Source organism: Prionailurus bengalensis, chromosome A1 (genome assembly GCF_016509475.1).
Source record: "Prionailurus bengalensis isolate Pbe53 chromosome A1, Fcat_Pben_1.1_paternal_pri, whole genome shotgun sequence".
NCBI classification, from domain to species: domain Eukaryota; kingdom Metazoa; phylum Chordata; class Mammalia; order Carnivora; family Felidae; genus Prionailurus; species Prionailurus bengalensis.
In genome coordinates, this window is record NC_057343.1 from 62,546,958 (window position 1) to 62,563,148 (window position 16,191).

Below are 16,191 nucleotides of genomic sequence, written 5' to 3' on the forward strand. Positions count from 1 at the left end.
GAAACTGGACCACTCTCTTACACCACACACAGAAATAAATTCAAAATGGATTAAAGACCGAATCGGTGAGGCAGTAAACCATAAAAATCCTAGAGGAAAGTATAAGCAGTAACTTTATTGACATCAGCTGTAGTAACATCTTTCTAGATAGGTCTCCTGATGCAAGGGAAATAAAAAGTAAAAATGAAGTAGTGGGACTTCATCAAGATAAAAACTTCTGCACAGCAAAGGAAACAATCAACAAAACCAAAAGACAAGCTTTGGAATGGGAGAAGATATGGCAAATGACAGACCTGATAAAGGGTTAGTATCCAAAATATATGAAGAACTTATAAAATTCAATATCCAAAAACCAAAAATCCAATTAAAAAAGGCACAGAAGCCATGAACAGACATTTCTCCAAAGAAGACATACAAATGGCCCACAGACACGTAAAAGGTGCTCATCATCACTTATCATCAAGGAGATGTAACACATAACTACAATATCACCTCACACCTGTCAGAATGGCTAACATCAAAAACGCAAGAAGCAACAGGTGTTGCCGAGGATGTGGAGAAAAAGGAACACTCCAGAGTGGTGTAGCAGTATGGAAAGCAGTATGGAGTTTCCTCTAAATGTTAAATACATAACTACCCTACAATTAAGCAATAACTCTACTAAGTCTTTACCCAAAGAATACAAAAATATGAATTCAAGTTAATATATCCACCCTAATGTTTATAGCAGCATTATTTACAACAGCCAAATTATGAAAAAAGCCCAAATGTCCATCAACTGATGAATGTATAAAGAAGTGGTGTGTGTGTGTGTGCGTGTGTGTGTGTGTGTGTGTGTATATATATACACACACATATATATACACACATATTTGAAAGTTAAATTATATATATATATATATATATATATATATATATATATATATATAAAGTGTTTTTCAGCCTAAAAAAGAATGAAATCTTCCCATTTGCAAAAACATGGATGGAGCTAGAGAGTATTATGCAAGGCAAAATAAGATAAGTCAGTCAGATTTTACTCATGTCAGATTTTACACATGTGGAATTTTTTCATGTTTACTCATTTTTGAGAGAGAGAGAGCATGAGCAGGGGAGGGGCAGAGAGAGAGGAGAGCAGAGGATCTGAAGCAGGGTCTGCATTGACAGCAGCAAGCCCTATGCAGGGTTCAAAGTGAAGGAACTGTGAGATCATGACCTGAGCTGAAGTTGGACACTCAACCGACTGAGCCACCGTGGCACCCCACTCATATGTGGAATTTAAGAAACAAAACAAATGAGCAAAGGGAAAAAGACATAGGCACACACACACAAGCCAAGAGACAGACTCTTAACTATAGAGAACAAACTGATGGTTACCAGAGGGGAGGTGGGTGGGTGGATTGGTGAAATGTGTGATGGGGACTAAATAGTGACCCCTCCCAGCGGAAAAAAAAAGTAAAAGAAAAAGAAACCTGGTTACTTTTCAGTAGCAGAAAATGACCTGGCTTCTTTGAACAATTACTTTTTGCAACTAGAGAAAAGTTATTCTCATTATAAAAACAAAGAGATTTTTAGGGGCACCTGGGTGGCTCAGTTGTTTGGGTGTCTGACTTTGGCTCAGGTCATGATCTCTCGGTTCACGAGTTCCTCCCCTGCCTCTGGCTTTGTGCTCACAGCTCAGAGCCTGGACCCTGCTTCCGGTTCTGTGTCTTCCTCTCTCCTGCCCCTCCCCTGCTCGCACTCTGTCTCTCTTTCAAAAATGAATAAACACTAAAAAAAATTTTGTTTAAAAACATAGAGATTTTGAAAGTTAAAAAAATGTTTAAGCAAGAAAATCAAACTCACAGTTGATTTCACTAACAAGAGATGACCTGTGATCACATTTGGCTGAATTCGTATCTGCTTGTAAATTTTAACTTAACATCATACTACAAATATTCTCCATGACATTAATTAGTATTTAAAATGATTTTAATGGATAGCCAATTTTCCATTTTATAAATTTATTTACTTAGTCTTGTTTTAGTAAATCCTAAAGTCTTTCATTGTTATCAATAATACTGTGATAAAAATCCCTGCACATAATCCTGTTAACATTCCTCATTTTGTAGAGGAGTGCTGTATATGCTAGTTCCCTGAGTAAGGCATGAATTTATTTCTAGCAAATGTGTTTACCAAGAAGAATTAATTTATTCACATAATCAACATTTTTCTGAGGAAAAGTGGATTTTTGCTTTCCTTTAAAAAAGAAAATTTTGAGTAAGAAAATAAAAATTATACTTAATTCTGCCACTCTATGATAACCAATATGAGTAATTGATGCATTTCCACGTACAAATATCTTTTTTATTCAACAAAAAATTGAGCATTAAAATAGAATTAAGTAGACTCCAGAAATGCTAGTTAATGTATTCCATACCATTATTTATTTAGCAGGACAGAAAATTTTATGACCTCTGCTCTGAGTGACTAGGAAGTCTAAAATCCATTCTGTCTATAGTTACATAGATACAATAATTGTTACAATCCTTCACTCCCTTCTCTGTTCCTATTTTATTTTTCATCCTAACTCATTGATGGGTGTATATTTCTCACTACACTGTGAAATTTTTGAATGGAGTTACTATGGTTTATTTATTATTTAAATAGTGCTCAACAAGTGTGTCTTGAATAAAAAAAAAAGCAAAAAAAAACCCATTTCTTTTTACTCTTATGTAAGTCTGGTATTTAATTGATAAACCTAGTTTGCCAAAATATGCTGTATAAAATGGTGAGATTAATTTTATATTAGATTAGCATGATGAAAATCTGAAATAGTTTAAACTAACCTAGAAATCCAGCATATTTTAATTAAAAAAAATCTTTGAACACATTAGCTTCTTTCATGAAGACATCATATAAATCAAAATAAAATGAAACCATAAATTGTATTGTTAAAGGCTGTATTAAGACCAATAAAAATAAAGGCTTTTATTATTTTTAGTGAAACAAATAGCTATGAGAATTTTTCACCCAAAGCCACAACAATGAAGGTTTCTTGCAACTAAGTAATGATAAGATTTGTACCATTTTATGATATAGTAATTTAATTTAAGAAGGAAGTATATCATTTCATGAAAATAGTTAATAATCATGTTTTTAAAAATTATTGTTACAATGCACCAATGTGATTTCTGCTTTGTCCAATTATACACACTGATTTGGGGTTACAGAGCTTTTAGATAACCTTGTAGTAGTTGCAGGGAATGATGAGCATGTTAGCAGTAAGTCTGGAAGTGTGTTGAAAGAACACAACTTCATGGAGGCTTACGAGGACAAACATTGTCATAATATGCATTCCTTGGAACCTTTCCTCACTCATTTCCTATAGCTTTCCCTCGAACTTCATAGTGACTCTTTCACTACCCCCACCAATTATCTAAGAGAGCTGCAGAAACATATTTGATTGATTGATTGATTGATTTGATTTGATTGCATGGATATTTGTTTTATTCTTTGAGTTTAATCTAAAACTCATTTTTTATTTTGTTTCTTATTACTTCATATTTTCTTTTTTTTAAAAATATATATCACATTTTCTTTATCCATTATCATTCGATATACATTCGATATCATTCGATAGACATTTAGGCTCTCTCCATAATATGGTTATTGTTGATAATGCTGCTTTAAACATCAGGGTGCATGTGCCCCTTTGAATTAGTATGTTTTGTATCCCTTGGATAAATACCTAGTAGTGCAGTTTCTGGGTTGTAGGGTTGGTTCTATCTTTAACTTTCAGAGAAATCTCCACACTGTTTCCCAGAGTAGCTGTACCAGTTTGCATTCTCACCAACATTCTAAGAGGGTTCCCCTTTCTCTGCATCCTTGCCAATATCTGTTGTTTCCTGAGTTGTTAATTTTAGTCATTCTGACGGGTGTGAGGTGATATCTCATTGTGGATTTGATTTGTATTTCCCTGATGATGAGAGATGTTGAGCTTTTTTTTCATATGTTTGTTTGCCATTTGTATGTCTTCTTTGGAAAAGTGTCTGTTTATGATTTCTGCCCATTTCTTAACTGGATTATTTATTTTTGGGTGTCTTGAGTTTGATAAGTTCTTTACATATATGGATACCAAACTTTTGTCTGATATGTCACTTGTAAATATCTTCTCCATTCTGTGGGTTGCCTTTTCATTTTGTTAATTGTTTCCTTCCTATCATCAAGCTTTTTATCTTGATGAAACCGCAGTAGTTCATTTTAGCTTTTGTTTCTTTTGCCTCCAATGACATGTCTAGTAAGAAGTTGCTATGACTGAGGTCAAAAAGTTTGCTGGCTATGTTCTTCTCTAGGATTTTGATGGCTTATTGTCTCACATTTAGGTTTTTCATTCATTTTGAATTTATTTTTGTGTATGGTATAACAAAGTGGTCAAGTTTCATTTTTCTGCATGTTACTGTCCAATTTTCCCAACACCACTCGTTGAAGAGGCTGTATTTTTTCCATTGGATATTCTTTCCTGTTTTGTCAAAGAGGAGTTGACCATATAGTTGTGGATCTGTTGAAATACATCTTAAATATAGATAGTTATATGTGAAAATTATGAAGTTGTATATTATTTTTATAAGAATAGCTCCTGGTATACATGATAAAATAATTTCTGTAACTGAAACTAATTTATATAGAAATTCCCTTTCTGATTTGAACAGAAACTTAAAGTCACTTTTTTTCAATTTTGTTTTGTTTTGTTTTGTTTGTTTTGTTTTTTGGTCAATTTTGATTTCACCCCCTCTTTCTTTCTGGGTGTCAGGACTTCCAGATGCCTTTACAGTACCATGGTATCAGTGTAATGAGGGCTGGGACATAAGACAAGACATCCTTGGACCCTTCTTAATTTGGACAAATTTCTGGGTGGTTTAAAAATGCAATTCATTCTTATTTTGTCTATGTTTCTTTTCTTCTTGTCTCCATAATTTTCTCACGGCTTCTTGTTTGTCCTGAGCCCCTTCTGAACCATTGTTTGGCATAGAAAAAATTCTGCATCTTTTTTAGAACCACCTTAGGACAGAAAATATGTCTGTGAACTTGTTTTGGTCTTTTTCTACCTGAACACACCACAAATTCATTTCTATCGTCCGTTACCCAAGATGACGTCACAGACAATAATTCTTGCCTTCTAAGGGTCCACTCCAGAAATCCTGACCACGTTTGTCTGAAAATTCTCAAGCTTACCTGAAAGTCCCCTTCTCCCACTCCCCTAGGGATTTAGACTCCAGTGGATGCAGAACCAGCCCCTTTCTCCAAGACCCAACCAACAATTACCTGCTTTCTTTTTGTCTTTTTTTATTTGTCTTGATTACTTTTTTAATTGAAGTATAATTAACATACAGTGTTATGTTTCAGATGTACAATATAATATTTCAACAATTCTATCACTCAGTGTTCATCAGTATATGTGTACTCTTAATCCCCTTTGTCTATTTCACCCCTCCTCCTACCCACCTCATGCTGTCTTTTTGTTAGAACAGTTGGAGTTGGGATTGTCTTTTACCTGTTATGGATTCTTCCATCCATGTTTTAAAAGTATAAATAAACTTCATTCATAGAATATATTAAGACTTAGCTGAGTTTTGGATGAAAATTTTTTCTGCTAAACTTATGTCACAGCAGTAAGTTTCAAAGAATTATTTTGAAGTTCAAAATACATGAAATGATTTCATTATTTTGCTTTCTCTTACCTTATCATCCTTCTTTTTCTTGAGGTAATGAATGCCACTGATAATATAAAAAAATAAAGAAAACAAGTTATCAAAAACAAAAACTGTATCTGTACATTTATGAAACTGCTATTACTGAATAATAGTAGTAGTAAATAAGGGCCTATGTGACATAAATTGTCCTCTTTAAGTGCCCAAGAATGATATCTAAGAAGTGTATCCACCAGCCTTGGGCTCCTCAGCCACACCCAGGAGGCAGAATAAGTTCTTCCTGGGAAAGCAGGACTCTACACTCAAAGAGAATGGTGGCAATTCAAGTCAAAGTAAAGTCAGCAATAATCATACAAAATATAACTCAAGTTCTGGGAAAAAATTTTTGGGAGGAACTGAGTCCAGTTGATATGATGGATGTTTATATTTCAGGACCATCTCTGAAGGACTTTACACTCTCACTAACCTAATGCAGGACCCTGGAACAATTACTGAAGTTGTCTCTTACCCAGGTTGCATTAACTGCAGTCATAGAGAGAGGGTTCAAAGAAAACAAGAGAGATTTATCAAGTTGTTTCATAGCTGTATGAATCTTGTATTTAATATATTCAATTCTATAACTTCAAAAAATATTTCCCTAGGCTTTCAGAAACTGTAAATAAGGGGTCAACACTTTAAAGTCTTTTTTTTTTAACGTTTATTTATTTTTGGGACAGAGAGAGACAGAGCATGAACGGGGGAGGGGCAGAGAGAGAGGGAGACACAGAATTGGAAACAGGCTCCAGGCTCTGAGCCATCAGCCCAGAGCCCGACGCGGGGCTCAAACTCACGGACCACGAGATGGTGACCTGGCTGAAGTCGGATGCTTAACCGACTGCGCCACCCAGGCACCCCAACATTTTTAAAGTAGGTAAGAAAACACTACATGTGTTTCCTTTTATTTATTGTGACTCTGGAAAATTTTCTGGGCATTTATCTTTATCTGAATAATGGAAAAATTTTTAAATGGGGTGAATTTAAACATATTAAAGAGTAGAAAACCTATTTGCTACAGTATCATACTCAAAAGACTATTTGGACAGATAATCCCAGCTTTATATTTGCTTAGACTTGAGTGTTTTAAATGAAGCAAAAAACGTGAGAAGAACTGTAACTACAGGAGAACAGGGCAGGACTGACAGTTGCTGTCTCTGAGCATGTTCATGGTCATGGTACCTTTTACAATAAATGGTACATTTTAAAGGAAATATGTTGACAAGACCTGATGTCATGTTCATGGAACCCATTAAAGGAAATAGTGTTGAAACAAGTCCACAATCTTCATAGAGAAGATAAGTATGAAGGAGTGGTATTTTTATATGTGTCTTTTCACACCAACTGGGAACTTCAGTTATGCTTTACACTCTGATGTTATAAATTGTGCCTTCCCGTGGGATAAACTAATCCATGTAAAACCCAAAAAGCTATATTTTCTGTTGAATATGTAAATACAGTTTAGGAAGTTTGACTTCTTACTCAACCATTTCAAGATTCACTAACATAATGGTTAAAACAGTGCTCACAGTTCTGCTCAGGGGTAAGTTCAATTCGTTTGGTGAAATTTAGAAGACACTACCTTCCCTAAGAACCATGACCACGATGATGTCACACTTGAGCCTCCATAAGGTGAGAAAGGTAATGAGTGCCCTGCAACAACAACAAAAAAATAGTTTACTAAGCATCAAGCTAGGATTTTTCAGGAGTTTCATCATTATATGTATTAATAACTATCTTATTAAGTGTAAGTCTTAAATATAGAGTCAAACTGTAATCCAATTTGTATCCTCACATTTGTGATGTAATTAATATATGACTCACCAACAGTTCATCAAACTTTCTGTCCTTAAGAAAATAGTACAAGGTCACTACTATGTACCCTTTTGTTGACCTTGCAATGAGACCAAAGGGAAAAGGAAGGAATCATCACAGTCGCAAAACTAGGATGTAACCCAGTGCTTATGAACACTGCTTCCCAGGTTGCAGCAAATAGTCAACTAAATGATAAGGTTCGGGTCACTGGCATATCAGTAACTGAAATATTAGTGACAAATAAAACAGTATAACCAATCCCCCCCGCCGAGAAACTAAATTCAAAAACATGTAGAAGTTGATTAATAACTTATTCCTTCCCTCTTTCCCCCAAATATCTACAAACAATTCTCTGAAAAACATAATCGAACCTAAACAATAGTTAAATAGATGCCTTAACAGGATGTGATATTTCTGGATGACAAGAAGCATAGCAAGAGATTTGTTAATAGGATGATGTAGGGGAAGGCTGCTTCTCAAAAAATAGGTCTGAGTAATTTATATGCTTCTGACAAATGACCACAAACTATTCTGAGTTTGTATCATTGAGCTGATCAAAATGATCTTCACAATGAGGCATTTCCGCCCATGGCATCATCAGGAAGTAGAATAAAAAGTCCCTTCCATTTTATAATAAGTACAAATGTGAACTTTCCAGGTACTTCCCCGAATTCTTGTGTGTGTGTGTGTGTTATTTCAAAAAAAATGTTTTTTTAAAACACCTCCTTTTATTTATTTATTTATTTATTTATTTATTTATTGAGGCAAACAGGATTTACTTCCTCTGTTGTGCATACTTAGGTAATCAATTTAGGGCCATGACAGTTTTAGACTGAACTCAAAAAGACAGTGACTATTTAATTCACTTACTGTCTAAAAGTTATGGGGAAGGCAAAACAATAGAATGGCTTGCTTAAAAATTTAAACTTTGTCTCTACTAAAAGAATTTTAGATGGACTGGTGGAAGCTTTGTATGACACAAAACATTTCCTTAAGAATAGGACACTTTATGGATCTGTCTCATTCATTTCATTCTAGGTGGAAAATAGGATCCCACAATCTCTTAATTCAGAGTGTACCTTAAAACAAAACAAAACAATACAAAAGGAAACAAAAAATCCACTATCTCTACCTCTAAAACATGGAAATTATGGTTTCAAAGGTAGTCATTGTCATTTCAAGGGAAGAAACAGGAGCTTTGATTGTCTGTATAAAAATTACAAAAAAGGGTAAAATCATGGAGGAAGTGTGAGGAAACAGAAGTTGTGACAGCTTTTTATTAATAAAACTCTCTCTCTGTATAATAATATCCTTGAAACTCCCTAGGAATTGACGTATCTTGGACTTTCCCTGTATTCAGGCCCCACCATAATATCAATGAATCATCTTCAGTGCTTTAGTAAAGACAAACAATGAGTGTGCCTGGGTGGCTCAGTCAGTTAAGCATCCAACTTCAGCTCAGGTCATGATCTCACAGTTTGTGAGTTTGAGCCCTGCATTAGGCTCAAACAGTGGGTCAATTGCCCTGAAGCCAAAACAAACTTGGAAAGTTGTGGAGATCAAACAAACACTACCTTTATGGTACAATTATGAAGGTAGAAAGCAGACTTTGAGTGCTTGTGAGCCATTAAAACTGAAGGCTAATAACTGCTTACATAAATCACACCTGAGAAGATAATTTTCTTTTTCCGGGAAACTGGAGATGGAGTTGAGTCTTGTCAGACTGCTTCCAAAGACCATGGCCTTAATGAAGTTCAAAACATTTTCCATATGTTGATAGGAAAGGAGACAATTCTAAGTGAAACCTGTCATCAAATGTATATCCACATTTGTACTGAAATTAGTTGAAAATTGGTCCAACCTACCAATAATTAAACGGGACATGGGATGTCCTGAGAGTTCCGTATATTGCTCATTCTCTCCAGACTGCAGTCATTTAAACAGGAGGTGTTTTACTGAAAGCATTTACAGTGGAGGGAAAATTTAAAAATTTACTCTAAGTATAATTGGATAATTAACAGCCAAACTGTAGCCTCATGAAACCATCTCAGTGCAAACTGTCTTACTGAAGCTTATAAGGAGGTGTTCGCTCCTGCATGGGGGGGGATCAGGTATCATAACCTGATCCATACATTCATTTTGATACTATCTGGATCACTTAATTTTACTTTTTTTTTTGAATAAAAAAGGCCACCAGTAAAAAAAAAAATCAAAGCATATTTCTCAGCTGGAAAAAGAGGAAGAGAAAAACGTCACACCTTGTGGCTGCAGTTGCAATGTGAGTCTTCATGGACAGGAACACTTTTACTTTAAATTGTCTTTCAAAATCCAGATATTAATACTCTCTAACCAAATGCTGCAGTTATGTTGAGCTCTCATTCCTGGAAGAAAAATAGGAGGTTAGGAAACAAATACAAAACAAATGTGTGAAGAAAGGAACATGGGAATTGAATATTGTATTGGAGACAGAGGTAGCTAGTGTCCCAGTGCTTACAAGGCACGAATCATGGCAGACTTAAAATATAAGCTACCTGTCCAGAAACCAAATGCTGAGAAATTTTAAGTACTTTACTTCTAGTTCTGGGAAAATGGATAACCATGAATTTTTTTTTCTAATGAAATGGTATGAAATATCAGATATAATAATGATGAAAGTATTAGTGCATAACTGGACTCACAGAAAGTAAGGGAAACCCATAAATGAGAAAGAAAATGTCATAAACCTATGAACAAAAGTGGGAACAGCACTGGGAGTGGAATCATTGGATTTTGTAATAGTAATGGTCTTGGGTGTTTATGGTTGTGAGGAAATCAGGTTTTGTAACAGTGATGGTTTTGCGTGTTTATGATCGTGAGGAAATCAGAGGTAAAACTATGTCCTATAAGTACTATGAGGCTTGAAGATGGGACTGAGACTATCTTCAGGGACTACGAAAGGGAGAATGAAATAATTTCTGGCCATAAGCACAGTGATATGAAATGCAGGCTTGTTTAAGCAGGCGAAAGGGAGTGAGAAATACAGGTTTCCAGTTACAGATTAAAGAAGTCACAGGAATAAAAGGCACAGTGCAGGGAATATAGTCAATGATATTGCAATGGTGTTGTATGGTAACAGATGGATAGCTACACTTGAGTATAAAACATAACTTATAAAGAAGTTGAATCACCATGTTGTACACCTGAAACTAATGTAATATTGTATGGCAACTATACTCAAATAAAACAATTTTTTTTAAAAAGCAGGTTTGCTTATGCTTAGACTTTGGGAAAGGACTAAATATCTCCCCCAAGATAATATTATCTTGAAAATGTGTTTTGCATCTGTTTACAGTTTGAAGTTGTATATGTTGCACTGTGTAACTTGAGAAATTAACATAAAAACCACTGATATGTCTCCAAGGTGAAAACAAAATGCCATGGAGACACTATCTCACAACTCAGGCAGTGTAAGCTGAATACAGACCTAAGAAATATCCCCACTGAAAATTACCTTAGAAATAAAAAATTAAAATTCGTGAAGAAACAATTAACCATGAGTGAAAATCAGCAAGTTACAGTAAAACCTTGGATTGTGAGTGGCTTATCTGTGAGTGTTCTGCAAGACGACCAAACTTTTCTAATAAATTTTAACCTGATAAAGAGTGTACAAATAGTACAAGATGCAGAACATCACATGATCACAAGTGAGCCAATGGTTCTTGAAATTTGCTTTTATATACAAGTGCTTTGGATTACAAGCATGTTTCCACAATGAATTATGCTTGCAAACCAAAGTTTTACTGTATTTTGAACAGATTGAGTCACACTTTAATTACTTGAGATAATGAATAATAAGAAAATTTATTTGAAAAAGAATGTAAGTTGTAAAAGTTTACTGAGTGAGTACTGGCTGACCCAGATAATTATCAATTCAAGGCTAGGATATAAGGAAGGGGATTTTTGATGCAAATGACTGAGTTCACATTTGTAGGGTTATAAAATAACTAATGAATTACTGCAATAAGATGTAAATTGAACCCAGTAGGAAAGATGAATCAGGGAAAAAGTAAACAAATTTCAAAATAGTTTGCTGATTGGTGATCGAAACCAATGTTGAATCTAAATTCCATAAATAAAACAACAAACTTAAAATCAAAGCGCAGCTCCATAACATTAGCATGTAAAATAAATGGAAGGACTAGAATAAAGAAATAAATTTTAAAATTTGTATTAAATAGACAATTCTCTTTTAAAATTACAACAAAGAGAGGTGACTGGGTGGCTCAGTCGGTCAAGTGTTGGACTCTTGATTTCGGCTCAGGTCATGATCTGATGGTTCATGAGTTTCGGCCCGCATTGGGCTCTGCACTGATAGTGAAGAGCCCGCTTGGGATTTTGTCTCTCTCTTTCTCTCTCTGTTCATCCCCTGCCTGTGCTCTCTCTATCTCTTTCTCCTCAAAATAAATGAATAAGCTTAAAAAAAAAAACAAAGAAACATAATTGATCAATATTACTAAATAAACCGAATCAGTAGTTTAAATAAACTTTCAAGGAATTAACAGAGAGACAAATTCTAACAAATGTGTAGGAGGAAAAAAAAATACTTGAAAAAGTTCATAGAAGATAAAAACATTTGCAGCTACCAACAGAAAAAATGTATTGATATTTTAAAAATAATATATTAGCATAAAAATCAAATGATGCATTAAAAACTAAAACATGAACATGTAGGGCTAGTTGCAAAAATGGATAACTGAGGTTTATCTTAACATAGTTTAACAATAAATTTGGTAAAGAAGTAATTTACCATATTAAGTGATTAAAGGAAAAAAAAACACTGAAGATAGTAAATATTTATTGAACACCGCCTTTGCGCTGTTCCCAATCATTAGGGAAGAGAGGTGAACAAAACAAACAAAATCTGTATTCTTTTTGTAAAAATGTTTACTTATGTATTTTGACAGAGGCAGAGAATGAGCAGGGGAAGGGTAGAAAGAAAGGAGAGAGAGAATCCCAGGCAGGCTCCACGCTGTCAACACAGAGGCTGAAGCAGGGCTCAATCTCAGGAATTTCGAGATCATGACCTGAGCTGAAATCAAGAGTCGACTGTTTAACTGACTGAGCCACCCAGGTGCCCCACAAACTTTGTATTCCTAATGCTTTCTTTCTACTGGGGGAGAAAGTAAACCAAGCAAGTGATTAAAATTCAATATTATGTTAAGTAAGAAAAAATACAAAAACAAAGAATGGTAAAATGAAATGCACGTGTGTAGAAGTGGATGAGGAAAAAACCAAAACCTGCATGCAAAATCATGGTGGAGACAATGGGAAGACATTTACTTTAAAAAGCACAGAATATTGAAACATTAGAAAAAACTGTGAAAAGTGTTGGAAAATTTCAATATTGTAATGATGTAAACTCTCCCTAAATTGGTCTACAAATCAATGCAAAAAATGCGATGTTAGCTGTAATTTTTTGTAGATGACCTTTATCAGTCTTTGCAATTTCTCTTCTCTTCTTAGTTTGCTGATAGTTTTTACCAGGAATCAACACGGACTTTTAGTGCAATGCTTTTTTTCTTTTTCTATTGGGTAATCATGTTTTGTTTTTGCTCTTGATGATGTTGTTGTTATTATGATAATTTACGTTGATTGGTTTTTGCATGTTAAGTCAATATTGCATTTGTGGGGCAAAGTTCACGATGCATTATTTTTTATATGTATTATTGGGTTTGATCTGCTAATATTTTGTCTAGAAGTTTTGCATCTATGTTTGTCAGGAATTTTTATTATGTTTATTTATCCCAGTATAGATTTTATTTGGTTTTGGTAAAAACATAATACTGACATGATAGAATGAATTAGGAAGTATTTCCTTCTCTCCGATTTCCTGGACAAGTTTGTGTGGAATTGTTTTTTGTTTTTGTTTTTGTTTTTCCATTAAGTCTTTGGAATTCATCAATGAACATGGAAATATTTTTAACCATAAATTTAATTTATAGCATTGCTATTAGACTATTCTTTTTTACCTGTTTTTTGTTTTAAACAGTTTTACTGAAATGTATTTACATATCTTCGAATTTACCTATTTAAAATGTACAGTTAGTTCAGTATTAGCATATTTACAGAGTTGTGCAATTATCACAATTTAATTTCAGAACATTACCATCACCCTAAAAAATAACCTTTTTCTCATTAGTAGATAATACCATTTCTCCTCATTAACCCCAGCCTTAACCAACCACTAATCTACTTCTATCTCTAGAGACTTGTCTTTTCTAGACATTTCATAAAAAGCAAATTCAAATGATCAATGTTATTTTGTGTATAACATTTTTCATTTAACATAAGGATCTTGAGGTTCCTCATGTTTTAGCATGCATCACTACTTGGTTCTTTTTTATTATTGAGTAATATTTCATTGTACAATTATACCACTTTTTGTTTATGCATTAAATGGTTGATTGACATTTACATTGTTTCCACTTTGAGTATTATAAATAATGTTGCTGTGAACATTCATGTACAAATTTTTATATGGGTATATGTTTTCATTTCTCTTGGTTATAAGCCTAGGAATGAAATTTCTGGCTTATATGGTAACTCTATGTTTAACATTTTTCAAAACTGGCCACCTGATTTCTAAAGCCGCTATATACCATTTTATGTTCTTACCAGCAGTGTGACAATTCTAAGGTCTCCACATCCTCATCAATACCATTATTGTCTGTTATTGTTATTAAAGTAATTCTAGTGAGTGTGGAGTGGTTTCTCATTGTGGTTTTGGTTTGTACTTCTCAATGACTAATGATACTAAGCATTTATTAATTTCTTTTCTGGCCACCTGCATATCTTCCTTAGAGAGTGTTGAAATTCCTGGCCCAGTTTTAAAATTGGTATATTTATCTACTTAGCTTTCAGTTGTAAGAGTTTTTTTATGTAGTCTTTAGTCAAGTCCCTTATTAAGTATATGATTTACAAATATTTTCTCTAGTGTCTGTGGTGTCTTTTTTACCATTTTAGTTAATTTATTATTATTAATTATTATTGTTTTATTTAATTAATAAATTATTATTTCTATGTATTTTCGTATATTTCTTGTTAGTGGTTTTAGGTATACTTTCTTTTCAAGGAATCTGTCTTATCTAAGTCGTTCAATTGTTAGAAATAATGTTGTTCATAATTATCCTTTATTATTCTTTACTGTCTGTAGCATCTCTAGGAAAGATTCCTCTCTCATTCCTGGTAAGTTGTGTATACTCTTTTGTGTTTTTGTTTTTGCTGATGATTGTCAATTTCATTAGTCTTCCCAAAAGATTCAGGTTCTGGTTTTATTCAGTGTGTGTGTGTGGGTGTGCGTGTGTGTGTTTATGTTTTCAATTATTTTTTATTTCCTCTAACGTCTTTATTTTCTTCTGATAACTGTGCATGTATATATTTTGTTCTTCAGTTTCCAGTTTTAAGTTGGAAGCTGAAGACCTTGATTTAGATTTTTTCTTATTTTTACATAGACATTTAGAGATATAAAATTTCCAATATTTATAGTTTTAGAGCTATGCCACACATTCTAATATGGCATGTATCTATTTTCATTTAGTTTAAAATACTTTCTAATTTCCCTTTTGATTTCTTTTTGACCTGTCAGTTAGTTAGAAGTAGGTTATTTAGTTTCCACATATTTGGGGATTTTTCAGAGGATTTTCTCTTATTGGTTTCTAATTTAATTTCAGTGTGGCCCGACATCATTTATATGACTTAAATCCTGTTAAATTTACCAAGAGTTGACTTATGGCCCAGGATCTGCAAAACTCTTTCAAATGTCCTTTAAAATAATATGTATTTTGCTAGTAGAGGGTGAAGTGTTATATAAATATTATTATGTTGGTGATTAATAATGTTCAAGTCCATTATATTTTTGCTGATTTTTCTATTCTATCAATTATTGAGAGAGGAGTGTTGAAATTTCCAATACAATTTGATATATCTTCTCCTTAAAATCTGTCAGTTTTTGCATCATGCATTTGTAAGCTCTCTTAATTAGGTATATACTGTTTGGAATTATTATGTTATTAGTTAACTGACAACTCTGTTTCTAAGAAATGGCCATTTTTTATATTTATCAAGATTCTTTGCCTTTGAAGCTATTTTACCTGACATGCTATATATTCTTTTAAAGTTTACTTATTTATATTTGAAAAAAAGAGAGAACAAGTGGGGGAGGAACAGAGAGAGAGAGAAAGAATCCCAAGCTGACTCCACGCCCTCAGCACAGAGCCCGATGCAGGGCTCACACTCATGAACCATGACACCATGACCTGAGCTGAAATTAAGAGTCAGGCACTCAAGTGACTGAGCCACCCAGGCACCCCATCTCTATTTTGACTAGTGTTCATATATCTTATAATATCATTTTACTTTGAAATCTATGCCATGGTATTTAACACGTATTTCTTTTTAAAAAAATTATTAATTTTTTAATGTTTATTTATTTTGAGAGAGAGAGAGCACATATGCACGTGCAAGTGGGGGGATGGACCAAGAGAGAGAGAGAGAGAGAGAGAGAGAATCACAAGCAGGCTCTGTGCTGACAGATATGGGACTTGAACTCAAACTGTGAGATCGTGACCTGAGCCAATATTAAGAGTTGGATGCCTGCACCAATTTGCATTCCCACCAA